The 27,544-nt window shown below is 40.6% G+C and overlaps 1 long non-coding RNA gene across 1 annotated transcript; it reads right to left on the reverse strand.

Annotated features, from left to right (window-relative positions):
- Positions 1-27,544, reverse strand: LOC121670265. The gene is made up of 3 exons (XR_006018092.1): positions 27,275-27,544; positions 19,987-20,047; positions 1-1,734 (listed from the first exon to the last, which is right to left on the reverse strand). It is a non-coding gene; the product is annotated as an uncharacterized LOC121670265 (long non-coding RNA).

Consider the following 27,544-nt stretch of genomic DNA (forward strand, 5'->3'; position numbering starts at 1 on the left):
AGCAGGGCTTTTTTTTTTTTTTTTTTTTTTTTCCCTTAACAAATTTCCTAATAAGAGGGCAAATATTAATCACATGTCTGGAAAAAGTTTGTTTTGATCTCTGTCTCTGCTATTCCAGCTTTGAAGAACAGAGCCTTTTCTGAAACATTTTCCTGGTAATAGAATTAGGACATAATTCCTAGAAGACAAATCTTGGCAGGTATGAAGTGTATAATACCTATCCTTGACTGAACCTACAGCCTAGCCTAATACTTCCCACATTTTCCTGCTTTCAAAGTGAGTTTGATCTTTTGCTGAAGGAAATAATTCTTTTCACTTGAGCCCTCTTGAATATTTCACAGTAAGAAGGATGTGATCCATTACTTCAGGAGCCCTCATTATGTGCAGCTGTGGGATGCTCATCTTTTTCCTTTATCTGCTCTGCTGGAAAACTTGGATACCTTGTTTTACTAAATAAAATCAAGATCAGGGATGTTAAAAATAGATTGACTTATTGAACTTGATAGAATAATAATTTTCTTGTCACCACCTTTAGCTTTTCTTTGCTGAAATAAGATTAGCAGAGATTAAAGCTATTTATTTTGGAGGTATAGCATTCTGGTCAGCGAAGCTGTGATGGGTTTTTCTCTAAAAGGATCTTCATGTTTCAAGAATTTGCAAACCCTCGTTTCTTTTGAGGGTTGTTTGTTTCTATAACTGCTCCTCTTGCTTGCAATTACTCTTTTCCAAGAAAATACTTGGTGGAAACACCCAAGTATCTTCTGTATTTGTTCCGTGTTGCTCTGTTAAAGCAATGATGTTCTTTCTAATATAAAGCCATGCAAATGAGACGTGAATTTTTCACTGCCTTAATAAGGGATGGTTTGTCTAAGGATTCTTCTAATATTCACTTTGTGAAAGGAATAAGTGCTAACCTTCATTTACCTTTATCAAATAGAGTGAGGGCCTGGCCTAGTAGAGCACTAAGCCATGCACTTAAGTACATTCCTAGTCAGTAAAACACACAAAAAAGTGTGTTAACTAAGTTTGAGTTTAAAATGCTCTTCTGAGTCAAGGCCAGAAGTCTGTGGCACAAGTACTAGTGCCACCAAAGAACCAGTGGGCTGAAGAGACCTGCCTGAGTGGGGGACCGAGTGGTAATCAGCAGGATTTCATTTCTGCTAGAAAAAACACTGTCTTGGTGCTCCGTGTTTTAAGGTCAGTCATTCACTTTTCAGGAATGTGATGGGTGAACGTGCCAAGGTTTTGGGAGCACAGGATGGAATTTCTGTGCTAGTTAGGCTTCATAAGGCTCCCACATCTCGCTTGCACCTCTCCCTTCAAACCCTTTCTGCTACTTTTTAGTTTAAAAGAAGAGCCAGGTCTGGATTTCTCAAAATTTCTTGTATCCTTGATTACAGACCAATAATATTTCATTTCTCCTGAGGGGTTTAAATGAGTCACAAGACATTAAAGTTAAAAACTGGGAAGTGCAAACACACAATGTTCTTCATAAAGTCTCGCCCACAAACCTCGTGTAAACCTTCCTTCTGCTTTACCGACAGTGCCTGGCTCTGCTGCATCGCCTCTTCCTCGAGCCCACAGCCGGGAGGAGCAGGATTCCTCTGGATTTGCCTTGCTTTGTTAGGATTTTGAACCAGTTCTTCCGATGCCATCCGCAATGTGGGAGCGGCTCTGCTCTGTAATTCCGGAGCTTCTCGACTAGAGGTCAGTAACACATCAAAGAACAGGAGCCTGAAAAACAGAAACTCTGGGATATTAGCTGCCACTAAACATTTCATTTTGCATTTGAAGTAAAGACTTGTGATTTGATTAATCTGCAGCAGCTATAAGTCATACAGCTATGGGATAAGAGTAGTGGAGTGCTTCTAGTCTCTATTTTTAAAATTATTTTTTGGTATTAGAAGCATGTTGGAAGCAGTGCTTCCAAATTTTAAACAATAAGAAAAATCCCCCTTTTAATATCACTTGGTCTTATGTAGTAATTTGTAAATTTTGGTGTGATATGTAGTTTAGAAAACAAATCTGATTTTTAGAAATTTTTACTGCTAATTCTTGATATAGTCACTTTAGCTGCATTGGCATTTTCTCCTCACGGGGCTAGCTAATTAGCTTGGAAGAGAAAATCAGTGTCTGAAGCAGAGATGGTTAAAAGTAGATCACAGATAGGCTCAAAGTCCTATTTTTTGTGTCCTTACAACTTCAAGTGTAGAATAGTTCAGTCACTATTTAATAAAGGACAGGCTTAGGAATGTATAAAGGTAAAATAGAGATTTGTTTGTTTCAATTTACTTTAAAAATAACCATGTTGTTCTGTAATCATTCAATTCTATTTTTTTTTTTCCGTGCTGAACTCTTTCTGCTCAGTGGTAGAGGAATTGGTCAACTGGACAATTAAAAGCAATTTATGGAGCAGCTTTCTCATCCAGACACATTTCTTCAAAGGATGTCTTGAGCTGTGCTGCCATTTTAATAGCAAGTTGATCAAATAAATACTCTGCATCATTTCTTCGTAAAAGCAGGCACAAAGGATTCTGTTTGTATTCTTTGAGTATGTCCTATCCTGAAAATACAAATTTCCTTTATCATGACTAATGCCATTACTGAGTGGTTTTGCTGAGGCATTTAGTTCAGTTGTGTTCATGACTGTGATTAGTGCATTTGTCTCCAGCTAAAATGCTGATTCCTGTTTGAATACTGCACCCCTAAGAGATGTGCTCTGAGTCTTTATGAAGGAGAAATCTCTGTTTTCCAGCCCTTTTGTGCCAGTTTAGTTGGTTTTTTTCTCCCCTGCAGAAAGAAACCTAGACCAAGGCATTTCGATTGTGTTTTTACTCAAGTCCTGTTTCCTCCCCTCAAACCACTTTTACACTTGCAAGATATATTATGATTTATGCTACAGTTAGTAAGAGTGGAACCAAAAGTAGTATTCTAAAAAAATACTATCTGTATGGATAAGTTCGTAGGGAACCTGTTGAATAGTGAGAATGTAAAGTCGTGTTGGCATTAAAAAACTCCCAGTGTATCTTGAACTGAAAATTTAAAGAAATAAAACCAGGTGAGTGGGGCTCTTGCTATGAACTGAAAGCACAGGTACCTCTCGTGCTGGAGCAGCAAAATGCATTAGTCTAAAAGTGGCTGGTTTTAAGAAATGATTATGCCTTGGAAATGTTACGTGCAAGACATGGAGATGAGTTTGAGGGATGGTATTTAGCTTTCTAAGGATGTTATTAACAATAGTTATATTTAGAATGGGGATCAGGCTGTAAAGATGTGTCCTTTTCCTCATTTCTCTTGCCAGGCAGCCTTTGGGCTGCACAGCACCTTCACTCCTGTGGCCGTCTTGCACTGCCATGATTTCGATGTCCTGGTCAGTAACCCTGACCCACTTGGTGCAATACCAGCACCTCCCTATTTAGCACCAGCAAGGCAAAAAGATCTTCACAGCCAGCAGTCACTGACTGGGCGCTGAACAGTTCAAGTGCTTTTAAAAGCCCAGGGCAGTCATCTCTTCAGGTCTGGCATCTCTATTTCTTGAGCTTGTACATTGGCAGAGCGCTCCCCTGCAGCCTGCCAGCTCCAGAGTGAATGGTGACAGCCCGTCATCATCAGTTACACCCTGTCATTGCAGCAGGTTTAAAGTGGAAACCCGAGCTCGCGGGGTAGAATCGAGGACTCTCATGCGTTTGATCATTGAATGAGTTGGGGAAATGAAATATAATGGGAACTCTGCTTTTTTTAGCCTCTTTCATAAAGTAAATCAAGTTCTCTGCTTGTGTGACTGCACGAAAGCCACTGGGATTAACAGATTTGCATTGTTTCACTCAAATGACAGAGGTAGATTTCTAGTTTAAGTGGTGCTGTGGTTTGGGTTTTTTTCCTAGAAAATGTTCAGTGTTTCAGATCTCCTGTTCTCAGTGCCAGACACTGTACAAACCATCAAGGGGGGAGGTTTGAGCTGTGACTGAGCCAGCTGCCAAGAGCAGGGACTGTCCCACCTCTGAGCTGCTGTTCACAGCTGGCTGGCTCTGCCCTTCTGTTGGTGCATGTCTGGTTCCCTGGAAACCGCTTCTAGCTTGATAACCCAACAGGAAACACCTTTTTTTTTCCTTTCCTCCTGTTGATTGAGCTCACCAATAAGTCAGAGTAGGGCCAGAACAGGAAGGAGTGAGTGGTCTCTAGACACATCTCCTGTCTTGCAGAACTTGGCACCTATGTGAAAAAGATGGATCAAAGTAAGGCAATTGCCTTCCCTTTCCTAGCAATGTGTCTGAAATTTTCCAGTGGCTTTGCAAGGAGTGTGGTGGTTGTATGGAGGCAGAAGTACAGTTAGGGATGTGCATTAGTATTTTGGTGCCAGGGTGAAGATGATAGCCTGGCCAGATTTCAGAAGTGGATGAGCAGCAGGTGGGAACTGGATGAGCTATTCATATAGTGATACTATCACTTTCCAAAGTGGACAGCATCAAGATCCAAAACCAGACTTTTTTTGTCAGGTGTAAAAGACCATTTAAACACTGCTGCTTTAGCATATTACTGGTGACTTGGATAACAACTGAAAAAATTAATAATATTCCCATTGGAATGTTGCTTTATCCTGTGTTGTTCTGAAGATTAATTTTTGTATAGTATGGTTTTTACCATTATGGATCCATAGTTTAGTCAGAAAATGATAAAGTTGTACAATATTAGCAGACTACTAAGCTGATGTTTGCTTTAGGGGGAATGAGTTGTTCCAGCTCCAGGTGGAATCTATAGGTTGAAACTTAGCAGATTTCTTCTCCTTTTCCCTAAAACTCTCCAATCTGCTCTTACAGTCCACTGTCTTGGACTAACAAAAGAGGTCTTTTAGATCTGTGGTAGTACACTGCCTCAGAAAGCCCAGCTTTAGTCCTGTAATTGTCTTATCTCCATAGACTAATTTCGTTATTGTTTATAGCTTTTGGAAATGGGCTTGTTGCCAATGTGAAAGCAAAGAGCAAAACTCTCTCTGTGACAATTTTCATACATCTGGTATAATGATAAATATTTTATATTATTAATAATAAATAGCAGTTTTATAGAGTGGGTTCCCTTTTATGGGCAAGGGTAGGACAGCTGTCTAGCTTGTAGTTTTACAATTTGTCCTACAGGCAATTTTGTGCTTATGGCATATTGACTTCAGTAGGGAATTCTGCTGAAAACCTGATTGCACAACAGATCACTCTGTATTTCCACGAAGGCAGGTGTAGGCATTTGTGTTTCTACTGCCAGATCCCTGGGTGCCTCTTTGGAGAGGCTTTGGAGGAAGAAATCAGTGGGCTTTCCAGGTGTGTCCTGCATGTGAAAGGTGAACTTGCTAGGAACAATTACAATGATCCACGGTGTGAGAGAGCTGGAAAGTTACCTGCCCTCCACATAAGAATTGTTTCAATCTCCTAAGAATTTCTTGTGACCTTGGAATTAGGAGTAGGATGAAATGAATGAAATTGCAGCAACAACTCAAAAGTTTATCCAGAAAAGAAGCCCCATCATACTGATACTGTGCAGATGCAAAGACATCTTTTTTGGGGTTTCCTGATGTGTGCTGGAAGGCATGTCTAACCCCATCAGTGGTCCTTGTTTTCAGTGGTACTTGCTGTGGGGAAGGGATTACTGCCTCTATCTGAAGGATACCCTGATTCATCTAAGTGGCAGTCCCAGCCCCAAGGAATAGCCACTGACACTGAGAAAGGCTGATTGTATTTTGCAGAGCTCTCCAGGTCTTTTGAGCTGAGCTAAGCTGCTGTCTGGCAGGTGAATCAGAAAGCTTGGAAACAGTAAGGATCTGGAAGAGTTGCTGGCTTCCCCTAACAAGACCCTGACTGGCAAGTTGGGTTTAATACTTCTAACATTAATAGCAAAAATGCTGCAATTTACAGACTAGTTCTCAGACACAAACCAGATACCAGCGAGCCAGTACAGAAAGTCTTAATGCCCAAGGCTATGGGGCCATTTTTTCACTCTTTCAAATAACCTTGCCTCTCATAAATCTGTTGCTCATTTAAAGCAAACTTTGTGCTTGCATCAGAAATTACTTCCAGCATTGGATATGAAGCATTCTGCAATATGTTTTAAAGTGAGGGTTGGATTCACTGCTTGAATAAAGAAAGCCAGTTTGCTTCAAACGGATCATTTATTGCTACCTTCATGCTGTATATTTATTGTGAGGATATTGTCACATTTCTTTCAGTTTTGAAAATGTAAGTTGGATTTTCTCTTTCAGGTTGCCATCTGGTGTATTGCGAACAGTCTCAGAGAGTAAGAGGCCATCTGTTAATACTTTTTCAGGAAGCTTTTTATAGAGCAGTGAAGTGGCAAATCTCAAAAACACGTTGTAATGGCTTACAAGATCTCGGGTATGTGTACAAGTAAAGGCTGATATTTTATTCCTATCAACAATATAGTTATCAAGCTGGGGAGGAAAGGAAGAGAAGAAAGAGAACTTGCACACAAATGCACATGCATTTTAATGGCTCTATTGCATATATTACTTTTTCTATTTTTACATAAAATGTAAAGTGAGTTTCTGAAGCTCTGATTCAGTTTATGCTCATGTACTTTAGCAAGACTGATTGCCTCTTTGGGAAGCTGTTTCCTACTTTAACCATTAATAGAGATCAAATTACCCAGGATTTTGTCTAATAATACCAAGAATGTAGCTTGTGTTCCCATAGCACATGATTTTACATCTCTAGTGGTTGGTACTCCCAAGATGCTGATGTGTCTATTGCAAGATTCTGCCATGTAGGAAAGTCTCCAGTTCAGATCTGCAACAACCTCAGGCCAATATTTGGTCTATTTCTATGGCAAAAGATTATTTCCACATTTGGTTCTACAAGTAGAGAGATTTTCAACCCAAATTTTATATGCTCACTCAGTTACTAACGGTAGCAGTGGAGGACATGACTGACAGAAGTGTTGCCTGAGTGTTCTGCCTGTTGTAGGAGTAGGTACTGGGTTTATTGAGAGCCTCTCTGTGGGCTGTATATGTTGAGCCATTTTTTCTCACTTGCATTGACTTCTTCCATAATTTTGAGGTACAGCAGGAGCAAATAGAGCTACATGGTGTACCAGCCTGTGCAGTGCTGAGGTTTATCTCAACTCTCTTCTGGCCTCTCGGAGAGGAGGCATTGTTGCTTTCAGGATCAGATGCTTTGAAAGCACTCACGGAAGCATCAAGTGACTGATTGCTTTGTGGGCCTGACATGCAGAGAAAGAAAGGCAAGTGCTGATTATCTGGGCAGGTGACTGGAGTTTTGCTACCACAGAGATCAGGTGTGTTCTTTTGGGTGCTCAAATAAATCCTTCATGAGTGTCGTGTTCCACTTCCAGCTCTGCATCATCTGAAGTGTCCCAGTCAAGCGCATTTTTCTGTATTTTAATATTATTTTAATACTGTATTAATTTTCTGTGCTTTGAGTTCTGTAGTAACAAGATTCTGTAGTGATGTTCTTGGACATCCCTCTGTGGAACAAGTCCTGCTTCAATTAAGTGTAATAGTAAGATCTTTTTCTCTTCAGTGGTTCCAAATTTGATAGTGAGACATCAAAAGTATCATCCAGGTGTCACTGATAATAAATGTCAGTGCTGCTGCATGTCAAGGTCATATAAACCTGTAGTAAGGGCTGTTCAGGCTGGCATTGTGCTTAAATACTATCATCATTTAAACAAAACTAGGCAGCTCTAAAAGCAAAGGCAGCATGAATATCACCATAAAATCAAGCCCACTAGCCAGTGGTGAGAGAATCTGAAGCCTGTATGTTGGAAGAGTTCTAAAAGCAATGCAGGTTGGTTTTTCAGTGCTAAAACCCCTCAGAAATAGAGAAATAAGTGATCCCAGCTGTGTTCAATGTAATGTGAGTCAATTGTGCATAATGGTATTGAGCAGTGGTCTGAGTATCTTCTGAAAGTTTTATAAAAGGACTTTTCTTCCAAATTATTTTTAGAGGCATTCTCTTTTATTGAATGAAGAAAAACTAATCTTTGTCTTGTTCCTATATTTTTAGTGTAAAAGAAAGATAAAGAGTGAACAATAAAAATTGGGGGAGGGCTTTTTTGTAATCCAAAAAGGTCCAGTATCAGCTACAATTTTTAGTTAAGAAGTATGCTTTTTTCCCCCATCTAATACTCATACTATGTTGTTGAATGATTATTAACCCCAGGCAACAGGCAGTCATGATTTTTTAACTGTATTATTTGAGAATGCTATTAGAAAGACCTTGAATCCAGGGAAGCATTGACAGAAATTAGTTCTGTTGTCTCTATTCTTTCATCTCAAAACAAGACTAGGTGGTCTTGACTGGCAGCTGCCCTGGGCTTTAGCTTCTTTCTTTCTTTGTTAAACACAAGAAACTGCCAAGAGGTCTCCTGAGATGTCAGGAAGTTAAGTGCTGGTGTGAAGATGTGCCTTGTGTCCTTCATCCATTCCATGTCTGTTAAGCCATGTCAGCATGTAGACAAAAAAGCTCATGGCTGAAAATAGTTCCCCAGAGGTGGAGGCTTGTACAAGCCCCCTAAAAATTACCTGCCAACAGCTCAGCACTGAGAATTATGGCTCATTGGGTCACTGTAGAACAGATTACTGCGCTCTCTGCAGTTGAGTGGATTGCATTAACAGGGCGTCCCTGATGAATTTTGAAGTGCCCTAGCCTATGGGGTACTGCATTTTGCCATCAGAACTGAGATGCTGCCAAAACACCTGTGTACTACACCTGAGCTGTACTGGAGCAATCTGGAGCCCAGGCCTAAGAAGTGTCAAAAACAGAACTTTTCTGTGTTGTGGTTTGTCTTGTGTTTCTGTGCATCTCATCTATGAGCTGGCATTGTGTGGATTTACTGGGGTAATGAAATAAGAAAGGTTGACTCTAGTCCTGTTTAGGGTTAAGAGTCTGTAAGTCCACTGTGCTTGCAGAGACCAGGAATAATTTAAACACTGCTCACATTCCTGCCTCCGCAGTAGGGATGGGTATTTTGTTGTGAGGATTTTTTTCCTTATCTCAACTGCTGTACCATTTGGCTATCTGAAGCTTTTGCATGCCTCACAAACACCATCTGTTACAACCCAAGACACAAATACTGCAAGTGATTAGTAATGTAAGCCAATGTTGCAGCTGTATGTGGTGTGGAAATCTGATAGAACCAGAACTTTCTTTGTAAGCCTGACATGCTGAATAGTGTGTTTGTGATTTGTCTAAGCTTTTGCATTTGTCAAGTCAAGATTAACTTTCTGCTGCTGTGGAGAGATGATAGAATAAAAAAAAAATTAAAACAAAACACTCCCCCCCCCCCAAAAAAAAAACCAAAACCAACCCAACCAACAACAAAAAAACCTAACCAAAACAAGAAACCCCAACAAAACCAAAACAAACCCCAAAAGCCCCAGGCATTCCATTTAGGAAATGTCCTTGGAGTAAGTAAAGCATCTAGGATAGAGGGAGTCCCTAGCAGGGAAATGTTTCCAACTGCCACATACTAATATTGTATTAGATGAATCTTCTCTGGATTGAAATAGCCTATATATTCTGATCAATGCCATTTTAAAGTTCATAAAACACTTAAAATAGACATATAATAGGGACTATTCAGCTGTTCTGGCCATGGGCAGATTGCAGTAAATACCAATACACTCCTTCTTGTATTGTCATTCAATACATGTTCATGGCACAGACTGGTTCTCCTCAAGTTCCAGTATTGGTTTTTCTCTTTGTTTTATCCTCCAGCCTTGATTGCAGTAACAGATGAAGAACTGCTTGTGCTGGGGTGTACCAAATTAGAGAGAAACACCATGGATGTACATAAGAATGAGCAGGAAAGGAGAGGAAGGCTTACATTTGACTGCCTGCAGGAAAATTGTGTTAATGTGTGATAATCCAGGGCATGGTCCAACCACAGAGAGTGAAACTCTGAATTGGTGAGAGGAGTCCCTTTTTAATGTTGAATAAAAGACACTGTTCAAATAATGGTAATAGTTCTGTTATTGCTAATCTTCCTCTCCATCACTAAGATATGCATGTGTCCTTACCATCAATAGGCATTTGGAAATATGAGGACAAAGTTTGAATCACTTTTGTGTTTCTTCTCTCTTCTCTCAGATCCTTATCCTGTTCCCATATCACATAGTGCTTGTTTTGAAAAGAAGAAAGAGGTTTTAATTCTAAAAAACTCTTTCATTTCTGTTAGCGACTAATAGGTCAAGTCTGGGAGAAGGTAGGTCTATGGTTTTTGCTTATGCAAACTGTTTTCTCTATATAAGAGGTGCACTATTGTCCTTAAACTTGTGGTTTTTAAAAATATTTTTTGTCCTTGGAGAGAGGGGAAGAAGTAACACCCTTAAACTGAAGCTAAAACTTCAAGCTAAATATGAAGGAAAAAAACCAAACCCTCGCTGTTGGAAAGGACAGTGAAAAGGGGAGACATCCCTTTTCAATTTCTCAGGGAAATTGTGATGGCTGCATCACTGGAGACCTTTAAGAGCAAATACCGTATTTACAGTTCATCTCACCATGAATAGAAAGATGAACTAAATGGCCTTCTGGGGTGTCTTCCAGTACTGTGATTTTGAAAGCTTGTGGCCCAGGAGGCCTTTCCCAGTGCTCTGCAGTCTTTAAGGAAAGTCAGGATCATTAGGGGAGAGCAAGCCCTGAACGTGGAGACACCAGGCTCCTGGGTGCAAGCCTGAGCAGACTCCTGGGGGCTTTAGCTTGTGCAGGAAAAGCTTAATGCCCCCAGTGGACCCTGGATACAGGGCTGCCTGAGCAGGGAGGTGCTTAGTTTAGCTAGTGGGGAAAGCTCAAGAATGAGCAAATCTTAATTCTGTTTCTCTGGAGTTGTGGCAGCAAGAAGGCAGCAGTGTCAGAGCAATGTGTACAGTGAAGTCTTGCCTGTATCGTGTTGTGCCTTACTAAAATACAGGAGGTGATACTCAGACTGATGGAGGAAACAAAATTTACTTGTGCCTTTCCCTTTTCATGGCTGCAATCGGGGGTGTAGGCTTGATATGGTTGGCTTGTGAAAAGGTAAACCCACCTTTCCTTCTTTCTGGAGTAGATCTTAAACTCCACTGGGTGTGACTGGTTGGGCGTTTGCAGTTCACCACCCAGGGGTGCTGGAGGAAGGCAATGAGGCTTTCCCACCTTGTGAGCCAGGCGTGTCCCTGGAAAAGGAAAGGTGCTGCCTTGCCACAGGAAGCACTGCTGCCAGTGCTGTGCCCTGCCTTTTGTTGTGTGCTGGGTTGCAGTGCAGGGAGCTGGCATTTTCGTAGTATCAAACCACCAGAATAGACTTTCTAAGTGGTATTTAAATAACTGCAGCATATTCCAGAGCTCTGAGCAGGCATGTGTTTATGCCCTGCCAGTTGTCCTTTGCTGTGTATTATGAAGTGTAAGACAGCAGGATTGTGAGTGGCTGTGATTTAAATGACTAAATTTACTCTCAATTAAATGTTTGCCTTTCATGTTTGATTTCTCATTAACTGAGAATTTACAAAGTCAAATACACAGTCCTATTATTTTTTGTAAACTTGCAGCTTTCTCTTTTAATGCCTAATAATAAGTTCTCCCCTCTGGTTGTTTAATGTATCACTTGTGATTCCGTTTTGACAAATCTCTCAGCAGTTCAGAAAACTCTTTGTTATAAGGAAATAAATATCCTGCTGACTCAATGGGAAAGAAACGCTTTTTGTCCTTTGAAAAATGTTGCAGCCCTGTAGGTTGGTCAGTGTTACTTATCTGAATAGTGCTATTGTAGAGAGGAAAAGGGTTTTTTATGGGCCAAAGAGCATTCGAGGGTACTGGAGTATGTAGGGCAAGGTTATCAAGGCTTTGCTTTGGTAATGTCTATTTTTGCTGTGGAAGATCATCTTACATGTGATATTTGTCTCTGTTAAATACATTGCTTTTATTATTGTAGTAGCTTTTCTTTTTTAATTACAAAATGCTGACAAGATGTTTTGCAGTGACATATTATAACTACATTAACCAGGTGCATTAGGATCTGTGTGTATGGCAATTGATGCTTTCTCTTTGTCACTTACATAATGAACCTTCTGCTTGCACAGAATAAAATATTTATCTGGAATGCAGGCTAAAGCAAATGCTGGAGACTGGAGGATGAAAAAACAGGCTGCCTGCAGTGAATAATTGTTATAATCTCATTGTCCTTTGCAAAGTTGTTAATTAAGGCCTTTATTAAGCAGACTGTGCTTGCAGGAGTCCCACAGAAGTCAAGTTGTTGTGCTCTTGTGCATCTGTTAGCTCACAGTGGTTTGAACATGCTTAATGCTAGGCTCCCCAAGTTTCATCCTCGGAGAGGCTGTATATTGGGGGGGTGTCTTGTAACATTTTCCCCCATCTCTCCCCTTCACTTCTTTCTTTGAAATAAGAAAGAAAATAACACCTGAAGGAGGATGGTAAACTAATGTATAGAGCTTGGGCATCTCCATCATCAATATTGGCATGTAAGCCTGCTAGGCATGGGGGGCTGTTAGTTTATTTGCAGGTGCTCTCTGGAGTTTTCTCTGCAAGGAGCAACTGGTATAAATTGTGTGTACTTTGCCTACTCTAGGTCTAAGTTCTTTTTGTTATTTATATTTCTATAGCAACTAGAAGATCCACTTAGGGATTTTGACCACTCCTGGTAGGCAGCAGTGTAAACAGTATAAGGAAACAATATTTTAAGTGAAGAGATCTGAGCAAAAAGTGATCTATTGTTGTCAGTTTCTTTGCAGGCATTAATGGAAAGGAAAATTTTTGAAAAGCAGAATGAAATAATTTTTAGGTTGTTTCCTGTGTGGGGGGACAACATGGAAGGAAGAAAAGAAAGCAAAAAAAGGCTTGATTTTAAAAAGCAACAAATGGAGAAGTTTGGTGCCAAGGGCTGATTGGAGGCAAGAACTGACATCTTGGGAGCAGATGAGAGGAAATGGGATGTGTCAGTAAATCACGAACAGCCTTAAAACTCAAGGCAAGCAATTCATAAATAATAGAGAAGGGGGAGCCGAAGGAGGAAGGGGAAGAACAGCAAGACTTGAACTCAAAAAAAGGTATTTGCAACAAGATTTGGGAGGGAATGGTATTGGGGAACAATTGTGCTCGGAAGGCCAGAGAGAAGAATGTTGATGTTACAGTAGGATTGACTGGTTCCTGTGTGAAAAAGCAGGGGGGAATCCCCCCAGCATTATGCTGACAGAATCAGCAAAAGACTGAGTAGGGATGAACCAACAGGTGGAGAAGCAAGCAGAGTCACTGTGGAGATTTCCTGAGCAGGGACAAACTGAATATGGTAATGCTGAGTGTAAGGAGACACAGAGGAAAATAGGAAATGGGATGAGGATGAGAACAATTCCTGAAGAACTAAAATGCGGCAGAAGCAAAGTAATTTCTATGTCTAATGGGAAAAGGGAAGGGAGAAGAAAGAGTAAGACATTCAAATATCTAGAAGTCTGGTATCCTTTCTTTTTCTTGGTAGAAAGTTTGCAAAAGCCTGTATGGATAAAGAATAAATTGTGGAGGTGGATTTATTTTTATCAGAAAAGCAGACTTCGTTAGAGACATGCCAGAGGAGCTGAAGGAGCAGGTAATTCTGGTCTCCACAATTCTACTGGAACTGCTTTCTTCTCTGAACTGAACTGATGTGGTGTAAATGAAGGTGATCTGGGATGGAAGCTTGGAAAATTGGATCTTAAGTGAGAAAGAGTGAGAGAGATCTTATAAATGGAAAGGAAGGCAGTGAGGAGGAGGCTGAAACCAAAAGTTTTTCCTGTGTACTGGACATGTGAAGCAATTGAATTGTGAAAAAGCTGACAGTCATGAAGTGGGATAGGGGTGGAGAAAGCAGAGAGTGCTAATAAAGGCATTGTAGAACAAGGGTTCTGCAGCAGGAGAGTCAAGCCAGACCTGCAGGTGTGATACCAGGGAGATAGGTGACAATAAGCACAGGTAGCTCATCAGTACAGAAGTTGTCCTTGAGTTAAGCTTAAGGAGAGCCAAGAGGCAGAGCAAGGTGGATGATGAAGCTGGATCCAAGGTAGCCAACAGCAACACTGAGGAGGAGAGATGGCAGAACTCCTTGTTTACTAAAATGAAGTATCTTTGCTGCTTAGTTAATCTGTTGTTTTAAGTTAGAATTTAATTGTTTTTGGCAGTGTCTGTAAAAGTAGGATTTAAAAAGAAGTCATCAAATACATATAATTGAAAATGAGCTCTCAATTACTAACCTAGACAGCTGTTGGGTGTTTATTTGGTGAATACAGGGATAAATCCAGAGTCACACTGCCAGGTGGAGCAATCCCAGTGGAGGGAAGGTGGTTGGAGCAGCTCTTCCAGTGAATCTGCAGGGCCCCTCCAGTCCCAGCCTGCTGACCCGGCTGCCAGCAAGTTGGATTTTCTCCCTAATTTCTCCTGTATCTCTGAAGGAAATGAGTGCTTGGAGGGGAAGCCAGGCTTCCACCGGCAGAGGTTGCTGCTGTTCTCTTCACCTCCTCCTCTTCTCAAGCTGGTAACCTGTCATGTCAAGCGTTTAGCTGAAAGCAGTGGGAATTGTGAAGCTTTAATGTTTCCCAGACTGTAGTCTGCCACATTAACAAATCTTTCACTTTTCAGAAGATGATAGTGTCAATCACCGTGACAGCCTGAAAGACACCATTCATTGTTAATTAATTATTAGCTGTCAACTCAAAGACTTTGTTGAACTAAGAACATTCAGGCAGATTGTGGATTTCCTCTCTTTTAAACTTTATGTTTAAAGGACACTAAATACCCTTAATTATCCAAGTAAGTTGAAATCCTTTCAAACCTCTTTCTTCTGCAGGTGACTGCTTCAGGTACAATATTAATTATAAACAGAATGAAGATTTTGTAGCTTCTTATTGCTGATTTATGTTTTCATAATGGATGAACTAAAAGGAAATAAGTTGCCTCTTTTTTTGCTTTGGTAACAGCCTGTGATCCCTAGCCTGCCTCTTGAGTTTTGGTGTTTGGAGGAAACAAACAAAAGAAAAGAAACTCATGTTTCTTGAGAGGGTCTGAGGGCTTTATGACCTACAGTGGGGGCCATGACTTTGTGTCTGACTCCAGCACAGAAATCCTTGGATTGGAGCTGTTGCAATATTTCAGTTTCATTCTTTTGAGCAAGAAATTGAGGATAACTTTCTCACTGGGCTTCCTGCAGGTGGGAATGAACTCTAATGGCTTTTTCCTAAGCAGTGATCTGATTTCCCAGCAGTTCTGGGCATGCCCAGCCATCCCTGCAGAGCTGTCTGCTCCGGGAGCCTTGCAGTGAAATGTGAGGACGCTCATGTGGGCACTGCTCTGGCTGAGGGCCGTGGGAGTGCCCAGCTCAGGAAAGCAGCTTGGGCACAGAAGTGCTTCCAGAATGTGCCAGCAAGTTTGAAAACACTAGCCAAGGCTCTCTCCATTTGGGCCTGCCAAATGCAGAAGGATACTTACCTACCTCACAGGAGTGCTCTGAGGCTTAATTAATGCGTAGGGTAAAATGCTTTGAGATCCTCAGGTCATAATGATACTTAGCACTTTATATCTTCAAAGCCCCATACCCAATGTGAAGGAACTAATCCCAAACTAATTAGGCAAAAGGCACTATAAAAGTGCCAAGTGTTGTTATTTGCCTTAAAGTATTATTATTTAATCACAAATTGCCTCAAAGTGAAGTGTGACTGTATGAGATTAGAGACATAGTAATTAAGGCCCTGATTTAATATTTTAAATTTATTCAGCATACTTCAATGCAGCTCTTGAATTTTTTTCATTCTTTCCCAAACACCCAGCTCACATTTTAATTTTTATAAATACTGCATCCTCATCACTTAATAGGCTTTCCCTCTTCCCTCAGTTGTGTGCCCCTAGGATGTTGCAGTGCTGAGGGAAGATAGTTCGGTGAACAAGGATTTGGCCAAGTTGGAACGTAGCAGACTGAGTGTATGCGGGTATGAATTAAATATGACAAGAAGGAAATGTGTAAATAAAGTCTTTTTTGCATGTGTAGTAGATATATTTATGTATGTGCTGTGTAAGTTCTACAATGCAAAAACAGCTCTGAAAGCATCTGTCACCCCACATTACTTATTCTGCCTTTGAGATACAAGCTGCAGCAGCCCTTCTAAAAGACAGCACTTCCCTGCGTGTCAGGGAGCAGCTGTAGTTGTTAGACTGATTTGAGAAGCAATGGCTTTGGGTAAGTAGTCTGGTGAAATTCACCCTTCACCTCAGCAGAAGGTTCAGGCACCACTTCCCTCATAGATAAACCTATTTAAATGGTGGAAGGGATTGTGAAGACCTTGTGTACAGGATTAGATTTCATCCACAGTGTTACGGTGAGTTTAGAGAAACTCTGGTAGTGGGAAGTGACTGTATTTGCTCTTCTGTCTAAAGCAACAGATCTATTTTTCAGATGCAAATGACTTGAAGTTCATAGGCACATGTGGATTGGATGCAGCACGACCATACTGTGCCACTGTAACTTTACAGACCTTGGTGGACATAATCCTGCCTTCTGTTGCTGTGAGATTATAATTAACAGTGAGGCTGAGCAGGGAAGATTATGGGATAGGAAGGCTTCATAATGACGAGGGAGCAGTGGTACTGAGTGAGCCTTGTGGTGGCACACAGCCATTATGGTGACATATTGAAAACTCAGTAGCAGCCAGCCAGACACTCACTGTACAGTCACCACACTGGACAGAAGACATGTCTGTAGCAGGAGAGAGATGGGGGAGAGGAAGGAATCCCACAGCTCTGGATTGCAGTAACACTGAGAAACCTCACTACAGCAGGTGGAATTACTTCCAAAACAAAGTAATGCTCAGAATGACAGCAGCACTACTGACAGCGTTTTTGTCCTTGTATATGCACTTACATTTGTAAATTACAATTGTTTAAAACTTATCCAATCAAAGGAAGCTTTAGGAAGTTTGGGGTTCTTTTGTAGAGCAATGGTTTCTCATAGACAATAGTAAAATCTTACAGATAATTTTCTTAGAGATGAGAAAACTCGTTGTCTCTGCTCTCTTGCCTTCTCTCCAGAAACCTTCCCTTGCAACTTACAGAATTTTTTTTGTGGTTTGGAAGCTTGTGAAGCCCATTTTTGGGGGAAGCTGTTCTGTTCTCAACTGATCTTGGAAGAGTTTGGAGACCAGGAAGTGTTGACACTGGTCTGCATGAAATCAGTCAGAGAATTGCTTAGGTAGCAGTTGGTGAGGCTGGCCTGAGCTGGGGAAAAAGTTGCAGGATATTTGTGTCTTGGTTACTCTGAGGCGTGCAGACACTTGAATTCAGTTTTGAAAAAGGCAAGTTTCGAAGGGATTCATGACACAGCCACATTCAAGGCTTGTGGTTTTTATCTTGCATGCTACAGGAGCTGAAGGAGATTCAGCCAGGGGCATGCAAACCTTGTTTGCACGACCAGATGCTCAGCTGTGAAACTGCAGCTGCTTCCCTGCTCTCCCACCAGCTGAAGATGCAGTGCTGTACACTGGGACTGGGCTGCAGCACACAACTCTGAAGACTCAGAGCTTGAGAGGGTTTATTTCTCAGCTTGAAGGACCAGCAGGTTTCTGTTTATTCTTAGCTTGCTTTCACTGAGGTGTTCAGCAGTCTTTTGCAGTTCAGGTGCATTGCTTTTACAATGAAAGCCAACTAACCTTGCCTCTTCCTGGAAGAAAAGCAAAAATCCTCCATCCTAACAAAAAACATGAATATAGCAATGATCTTTAAAATGAATAACTGAACCAGGAACTTGTGCTTAAATAAACAAGTGTGGTTTTGTCATAATCTTATTGCCAGCATGTGTTTTGATAGAACTTCATGGTGGAGAGGATCTGTGTAAAGCAGGGACATTTGAGGCTGCTTCATTCTGGAGAACTGAAGCTCTCATTGAAGAGTCTGACAGTGAGCTCTCTCTTGAAGCTTACTCTTGATGCTAAGGGAGGAAAAGGTGAAGAGATGAAACAATGAGACCTGCTGTACTTGGGAGCATCTTTTGGTTAAACTTCAACAGCTCCTTTTGTGTTAGAAGTAAAGGCACCTGTGTGGGTTGTGAGACAGAGAGCTCAGACTGGTGAAAATAAGAATGACTCTGCTAAAAGAATGCCAGCCTTGACCAGCTCAGCACCCGATCCATCTGTCCTTACAATGGCAAAACCTGCTGAGGAGTCCAAAATGTGGTCCTGCCACACCCAAACATAGCTGGGGCGAAAACATTAATGTCTTCCCACTGCTCACACACCTTGGGGAAAGATGAGGTGTAATGAAACGCTGACCTACAAGACAAGAGCCCCCGAGGAGATAGGTGCTATCAAAATGTCATCTAGATAAATAAGGACCCGAACTCCCAGTATCTTAAGTAGCTGGGCTATTGATTAAAGAATCATGATAAATGAGTATAGGGCTGTGAATTAGATCAATACCATCAACCTTAAAAGTCAATCTCCTGTACCAGCTTGAAGAGAGACACTAAAAAAATGCACTCAGGAGAACCACAAATCCTTGGGCTGATGCTGGCCTTGAGGCTTTGAGTTTTTCCTCTGCCATTTCTTTTTCTTCCTTTGTTTCTCTGAATAGACTTTAAAGACCTGGTAGAAGAGATGTTTATGCCTGTAAATATTTCAAAGTTCACAAAACTAGGTAAGACTACCAAAATCCAGGCTTTGCAGTAGCTGAGAATGTCTTTAGGATATTGTTATGGTACTGTAGAAGGGAAACTTTTCTGTGGCAATTGTGCTCGAAGTAAAGGGTCAAATCCCCGGCTATGCTGGACAGACATTGACCCTCTTGTGACAGGTTCACACCTGCAGAGAAGGAAACTGTAAAGTTTCTTGCTTTGTTGAAAAGGGGATCATGTGCTTGGGAGATTCTGCAAAAGAGAAGTCTTTCTACAGGGATAAGAAAGAAAGAAATTACTTGATTTTGGAAAATTAAGTACCTTTGCTCTGTGTAATTCTCTGGATGAGGCTTGGGAGTGAGGAGTTGGCTGTTTTAGCACAGCAGGTTTTGGAGCAGACTAAAAGTGATGGTGCTACTCTAAGGCAGAGCTCGTGCCTTCCAATAGGGCTCTGCATGGACAAGGGCTTCATTAAAGGCCTGTTTCTAGGGTCATACTGGTGTTTTTGTGTAAGCATCAACAAAGTCACATAAACTTTTCTCCTCTCTGTTTTTTGCATCTACAAAATAGAAATGTCACGTGCAGGCCTTATTGGATGCCGATATGTTTCATTTGTATCACTTATTTTTGTTATTCTTACAGAAGAATTGCTCTAGAGTTTCTTAAAGTACCTTCCTTTGTTTGCCTACATCTCTGCAAAATGAAGTTGTAGCAACCACACTTCAACTTCAGTGGCTGTTGGTTGTAAAGACTGGTAAGGATGTTTGTAGGAAGTATTTCCTTTGTTTTCTTTTTGTGGGAGAAGTCCTAAGATATTCAGTCCTTATTCTTGACTTTTGAAATCTTTTATTCTTTGATTATGGTTAATTTCAGGGATTATAGGTATATTATTTATATCTCACTCTGAGGGAGAGACTTTCATCAGTGTTTCTGCACTCAGATACTCAGCACAGACCTTACCTGCAATGGTGTGCTTTCCTGATGCTGTTTCTGGAAAATTTTGTACAAATCAGAGTCTGTGAACAACCTATTTCTGACTGTATATAACTGTTGCAATGAGAATTTGTTTTATGATGCTATTAAGAGGCTTTCCCAATACTAATATGAGAACTGTATCTCTGCTGATAATCTGTATGTGTGTTGATTTTAATAGAGCACTCTCTTGTCATCTGACTTCTTAGGATGAAATTAACCCCCTGTGCAGATATCTGGCACTTGTGCATCACTTGAGTTGCCTTTTGACACCTTAATTGTGATTGAAATGATATCTAATGCTTCTGCTGGTTTACTTCAGAGAATTGAATTTCCTGCAAGCTAGGTAGCAACTCTCATACAGAGAGATTACATACATACTCTCATCATCTCCTGCCCAGCAGCATCCTCATCTTCACCTTCAGAGTGCTGATGCTCCCACCTGAAATAAGGAGACAAGCTCTCAAAAAACTGCTGGTGAGTAGAGGTCAGGGGGATTGCTTGGGAGCAAGCTGTCATTTGTGATCATTTATAGAGGGCAAGATCCTCAGCAAGTGTTAATGTGTAGGAAAGAGAACTCCATCTGAAAGTAGTTGTCTGCTCTAGGGAGTTTCAGTCCCCTTTTCTGTAAGGGTAAGAGTCTTTTAAGAGGATTAGTGGTGCAGTAGGCCATCAAATTGCTTTTAATCTTTACATGATTCTTCTTCATGGCAGGAATTTGTATTAAATAAGGAAAATTTAAGGAAATACTTGCTGTTGTTGGGAGTATTTTTTCCAAATTGTGATTCTAGAAAACTAAAAAAAAAAAATTAAAAATGGACTCAATTAGAAGTGCTAAATGAGGACCATAATGAGATACCCAAAGTCTTGCCAAGTGAATTTAATCACTTTCTGATCCCAACAGCCACACAATTCAACTCTTTCTTAGCATAATTAAGCAAGTGACAATGAGGATGCTATTCCAAGACATGGTAATGAGATGCTGTGGGGCCTGAATTCAGCTGGAGGGGATTTCCTATTAAATATTTATTGTATGTGCAGCTTCTTCAGTAGCTAGAAATATAGAAGAGGGAATTTAGCCAAATCTAACCTCTTTTCTGAAATTAATATGTGAAAAACTGAAGAACTGTGGCCACTTGGTTTTGGACTGACTATTATTTTTGGCCTGCGGGCTGAATTCAGCATCAATAAATATCACAGTTTGTGTAGGAGGAAAATAAGCATGAGGAAGCGAGAATGTAGGAAAATGGAAAGGGGTTGAGAAGGAAATAGGAATGTGACAAACCAATTAGGGACAGTACAAATTATAAAATTCAACAGGAGTTAACTAATGATGGGCTGTAGAATGCTGAAAGACTAGAAGGTTTAAGGGGAAAAAAAAACATGTAGAAAGGAAGTAGAAGGATAACAGAGATGATAGTATGAGCCAGTGGACTAAAACATGATAAGACTTTTAAGCATGGTGAGCATTTAATTTTGAACCCAGGGAGAAGTAAAGTATGCTCTCATCACATTGCTTTTGACAGTTTATGGATGTTATGGAAGTCATGGCCAACCTATATTTGACTGAAACTGCAGGAAAAAAGCTCTGTTGAGGCCCCAGGGATTTATAACACATTTGCACATACAAGCCCAAGAAGAATGCTATTTAGGCTCCAAAATTGAGCTGGGACCTTCTTGGCTATTGATTTCCCTGACTCCAAAAACCAGCTTGCTTTAAACCTCCTCAAATGTCCTGATCATCTTCTATACTGTCTTATGACACTTATGATAAAGGGAAAAATGAAGTCAGAGCAGAATTCATTCTTTATTAAACTGGGAGCACCCAAAATAAGTTTGGGAGGTGTTACTATTGGCTTTTTTTGTTTGTTTAAATCCAGCTGGTGCATAAAGAAATGTGTTCTTAAATGCCTTCTTGTTCCAGGCTGGGGTGTGCAGGGGCAGCAGGTGCTGGGGGTGCAGAGCAGTGCAGGGGGACACGAAGGTGGCTGCAGCCTGTTCTGAGCAGAGCCCACCAAGCCCCGCTGCTGGGGGAGGCTCTGGCCCTGCTCCCCTGCCTTGCCCTTGGGAGCTGCCTGACTTGCAAGGATTGCAGCTCTTACTGGCCTTTGGCAGGGTGCACTGCAAGTTCTCTGCACCTTTATATTCTCCATGGCTTTGAGAAGCAGATGGATGGCTGAGAAATGAATGAGAGATCTGGGAAAGGAGTGAAGCAGTTAGCTCCTGTGCAGAAACTGTAACCTTGCCTTCTTTGCTTCCTCACCAGCCTATTCAGTTCTTGGGGTTTGCTGACCCTCTTTCCATGTGTGTTGGAGTGATGTCTGTGGAGTATATTGGAATTTCAAGGAGAAACTGCTATGTAAATAATAATAATTCCCGTCATACTTGCTAAATGGCACTCAAAATTTTAAAAAAGTTTTTGGCAATAGGATCAAATTAACTTGATGAGAAAGCTCTTTTTTCTTGTAAAGTACTAGGAAAGCTGTCAGACAGGAGGTGCAATTAATTATCTCACTTGGATTAAAAGCTCTTTTATTTGATATTTGATCTCTTATTACTTGATTTCCCACAAAATTGCTGGTAACGTGCAGTCCCACTTAATAGCTCATTAGCACTCCAGTAAGGTGGTCAGGTTTGTGTATAATAAAGCAGTTGCTGGCTAGCAGTGAATGACTTCAGCCATAATTAATTAATTAAATGTGTGTAAAACATGGTTCATTAGCAAGGTGTGTGACAATCTCATGGTGTCCAATGCTGTCCCTCTAATTGTGTAATGGGCGTGATGCTACTGCAGCACTGCTTCATTAGTTCCCAGCCTCTGCTACTGTTATTTAGGTAAAAGACCTCTGATTTCCAGGGCTTGTTCCAATGACCTGGTACTGTTGGCAGGAATAGTTTACGGTAACCAATCGAACAGGATTTCTTGCTCTTTTCACTTAAAACCCACACAATTAGAAATTATTGCTGTAGCTTAGCAGCAGTAGCAGAACATTTGCTAGGGAAGCTGGAAATCTCAGTTCAACTGTAGTTCAGGCAATAACTATTCTTTATACTCAATTATGCACTGTAACCCATTAGGGAAGTCTGTGGTTTCCTGATGTAGTTTTTTTTCCTCTTCTGTGTTACAGCAAGGTTGCAACTGGCTACAAGTATATTAGAAATTGGTATGGTTGTACAATTATTCTGCAGGCTATCTGACTTCTGCCCACTATATTTATCTGGCACATTTAGAGACAGGACAAAGCCAGGAGGTTCAGCCCTTTAACCCAGATGTTGTTAAGTGTGGGCAAACACTAATCTGCAGAATTGTGGTGTAAAGCCATTAGAAAGCCATTCTTCAAACCTACTAGATCCAGAAATAAGTTACTACTTAGACTTCTGGGCCCTGATCATGATTGTCTGCTCACAAAGGAAAAGCTGAGGAGAAGTTTACTTGCACCACTTGAAACCTTTTGCATTCAGTCTCTGTGAAAATGGGATCGCTTGGTTCTATCAATATCTTGGTTTGCTTTCACAAGCAAGACAAAAACATTTCTGAGTTTTTGAGAGAAACTGTGGGTGTGATAATAACAAAATCAGTTGAGGGAGATATGATAATCCCCATTGTAGTGAATAAAAGCATTAAGAATATTGGTCTTCCTTGGTTTTAGTTAGGTTCAATCATACTGAGCATGACGTTCTTGTTCTGATACTTGTGCATTTGTTCTTGTGGAGGTGTTTCTCTATGCCATGTCATTTTGTGGTTAGGAGAGCAGGTGGGTTTGTGGTGTTTATGTTATGGTTTTGTGCTGCTTTGTTTCTGAATGAATTCCCAGAGAGCTTTGGCACTCTGTGATATTGATGTACAAAGCCTGCAGTAATGATGTTGATGGCTCTGGCTGTTGTTCAGAAATATGGTTTAACAGAATTACTGTCATATTTGACTGTAATATTTCTGTTCCTGATGTTTGCCATAGTCAGAACATGCACAGGTAGTCTCCTTCTCCAGTGGATGCATTGGAGGTCATTAATGAGGTTATGAGGGAGCTACAAAAGAAAAATGTGTGTGTCTTGGTTCTGGTGCCTTTCATGCAACAATTTCCACATCTGAGGCATAGCTAATTTCAGGACTGTGTTCATTTTGGAGTTAGAGTGCTGAGGTCTCTCTAAAAACACCCTTTCTAGATTTCTCCTGTCCAGAGAAAATTTTGCTTCCTCTGGAGGAAGGGCTTGTTTATTCAATTGTGCAGATTATTGTGGTGTGACTTTGACCCAAGCTTTTGGATTGGGTTGTCTGAACTTTGTGCTTCACCCAAAATGTTACTGAAGCACTGCAATACACACAGAGATTTTATCTTTTTACTTAAAATACATCTAACTATCAAGGACAAAGAGAAATAAAGTAACCAACTGCATGGGAAGTGACGCTGAGAGGAGCATCTCCAACTTTAAGAACTCCAATTCCGTTTCACTGCCATAAGTGTGGACGTGAGCAGGTAGCTACAGACCACATACGAATGTGCAAAGCTGCTCTTCCCATCCCTTTACTTTGAGCATCCCTCACATGCCAGTGATGTGCTGCCAATGCCTTGAAAGCCATTAGCCCTCATTGCACCGTTTTGAAGTCTTATCTTTCAGAGTTCCCCTACAGTATGCTTCTTTCCAGAGGTAGGCAGTGAAACTTGTTCTTTATGAGCAGCAATTTCTGAGGCTTTTCATGGGTTTGTATTTTTTGGTATTTGGGGTTTTTTTGTTGGTTTCATTTTTTGGGTTTTTTTTGTTTTTTTTTTTTTTTTAATGCAGAGGGTTTTTTTTAAAGAAGGACATATTATTTCCTCCTCCTTGAATCTTCTTTTCCCCCATTATTACAATTTTCAAAAATGTAGATATTTCCTAAATGTTCCTCATACAGAAGAGACTGTTCCACAGCTCTGCCTTTAATGGAGTGAGCAGATTGCAGTAAGAATGCGGTGCTGCTCAGTAAATTTAATGACTTTATGAAGATAAATGTTTCCCTTCCAAAGCCCCTTCTTGTCAGAATACATTTAATACCACCATTCCTTTGAGAACTAAATTCCTGTAGCACTTTGCAGCATATTAGCATGTTTTTCTCACCACATGAAATTGCACTTCAAGCAAGAAATAATAATGTTTCTGCATCCCCTTGTACATTTTTATTACTGCCAATGAATAGGAGTAAATTAACTATTATGGCTAACATTATTCACAGGGACAAATTCCTAACTCATTTTACAGAGAATAATAAATAACTGAATAAATAAGATGCCTTTAATTTCACATGTGAATTATCAAAGATTCCTCTGAGTAGGAGGAATAGGGGCCAGTTGATTTTACACACAAGATACAACTCTATAAGAGAAGCTAGATGTGTGTCCACTCATCTTTATTTCCTTTTATCCTCCCAGAAGTATAATAAATATCCTTATTATTACATGTGATTCCTATGGAAACAGGTTTCTCCTGTCTGATTATTTGTTTCTATCTTTGTTTATCCAGATACTAATCTGGGAGATGAGCCACATTTTGCTGTTGATTGCTTGGATGCTGCTCTGATTGATGGCAATTATCGTATGGTTTGCTTCATCTGCAGACCTCAGAGTGCTTTTTAAAGACAGTTGTAGCCTTTTACAATGAGGGAAACTGAGGCTCCGAGTGACTCGGGGCTTGTAGTGGATTACTCAACACATCCAAGTCAGTGGATCACGTCTTAGGCCATCCTAAGGATTCCCTTGTCACTTGACCAAAGAACTGATCCTAGAAAAAAGGCCTATTTAAAAAAAAAATGAAATAAATCTTTTATATGGGTATCCAGTTCATTAGGGATCAGTCTGCATTTCAAGCATTTTTAAGTGCGGTTAAAAATGATTATCAAAATATAAATATATATGTTATTCACCAAAAATAACAATTTCAATTAAAAAAAATCCATCCTTTTGAAAAATGGAAAAATGGGAATATTTGCCCATGAATTTCCTAACTGTGGAGAGAAAAAAAAAAAAAGCCATAAATAAGTTTCTACGTATTCAAAATCTGATGGCAACAAAATATTTCATTGAACAAAAATGGTATTTAACCAGGACATTCTACAATTCTTCTCGAGCATTTTAAAACTATATTTCAAGTTCATGTACTTGATGATTATGTTTGCTTTTCTGTCTGTGTTTAGGCATGTGCACCCACACACAAATCTACTTTGGCTTCATTCTGAACTGGTGCTGCACAGTTTTTTTCCAGCAATACGTGGGGATCCAGCAGTGCCCTACAGGGTGAGTTTAGCTGCAGGTGCCAGTGGGGGGAATATCCCTTCCTAACCATATGTGCCACCTAATTCCCTTGACTAACCCACAAGGGTCTGCCTTAAGCCTTCAAACTGAGGAAATTGAATTTCCAGTTCTGTATGTTGACTTGGAAAGGGCCAGGTTTTGTATGAATCTGTTCTGAGAGTGCTGGCACTGGGTGTTGGAGGTGGAGGAGAAGGAAGTGTGTGCCCACGTCCCATGATGCAGCATCTGGCTTTGTGTTTGAGGGACCTGTGTGTGTGTAACAAGAGTTGCTGTTCTTAGCCCATTGCTCATTCCTTGGGGAGGGCTGCAGGAAGGGTCGAGTCTGCATGATTTAACATACATCCCCACTATTCTTCTGTTATAAATTTATACCTCCATTTCTTCATACTCCAGGTGAGCAGGAAGATGTGTGGGTACTGTTGTTGTAACTGGAGCTATTTAAAGACAATCTATGAAAAGCGTTTTTTACTGAGTGGAAAATTGCATGAAAGGTTTGGTGAAAAATGTCTGTTCTCCTTGAAAAATTCTAATTCCTTATAGGAAGCCATACACACATACACCTCCCAGCCCCCAGCATGAAGCAATTTTTATCATGATGAATTATTTTATTTGGCTTATCTTTATTTTGAAAAGAATTTCCCTCCCTAACTGGTTTATTTCAATCTGAAGGATATTCAGAATACCACAGGGAGAATCACAGAACAGTTTGGGTTGGAAGGGACCTTTAAAGGCCACCTAGTCCATCACCTTCATGTAGAGCAGGTTGCTCAGATGCCTGTCCAACCTGACCTCCAGTGTTCCCATGGATGAGACATCCACCCACCACCTCTCTTGGCAGCCTGTGCCTGTTCCTGTGGCACTGATGTGCCGGCACTGAGCATCATTGAGTCCCTCAGTCACAGAGTTTTATTCTTCCTCTCCTCTGTTCCCCTGCAATAACTGTTGTAAATTAAGCAGTTACTTCTCTTCCTACAGTTTCAAAGCACCAAAGATGTCTGTGAGCCCTTTACCTTTGATGCTGGTTTCCTGTCAGAACGTGTGTTTTGGCATTGCAACATCCTGAAAAAGTTTAATCTGAAGCAGAAGAACTGTAAAATGAAGAGAGCAATTATATACAGCCCAGAGCTCTGAGCAGCTGAAATGACAACAAAGTTTCATCTGTCTATTAGGTTAGCTCTGTTTAGGATAAAATACTATTAGCAATTTATGAAGAGGAGAGTAAGACTTTGAAATTGAATATCTGTCAATTAAATCTGAAAATCTTAATATGAAATGCTTTTAAAAGTCAAATAACATCTATTAAAACTCTGGGTTTAGTCAACGAGAACAGGCTGTACTCTGGGTATACACTGAAGTAAAACTAGTGTATGACAACAGAATCTTACCTGGGAGTGGGAGGGGATCTCCTTGTAGACAGAGAAGAAAAATGAGGAATTAAAACAGCCTTCTACTCTTCAAAGAGAATTACTGTATAAAGATGGCTACAGTTGTCAAGGCAACTTTGCTTTTATGAGTGCTCCAAATACGGGCTCTGAAATCCCTTCCTTCCCTGCACCTCCCCCTCTTCCCTCCCCTTCCCCCCCCCCCAAAAAAAAACCTGGACCCAACCAAAACCCAAAGAACAACCCACACAGATTTCTTTAGATAATCTTTAT

This window comes from Corvus kubaryi, unplaced genomic scaffold (assembly GCF_017639235.1).
Source record: "Corvus kubaryi isolate FWS band 111438036 unplaced genomic scaffold, C.kubaryi_AGA036_p1.0 37395, whole genome shotgun sequence".
Taxonomy (NCBI): Eukaryota; Metazoa; Chordata; class Aves; order Passeriformes; family Corvidae; genus Corvus; species Corvus kubaryi.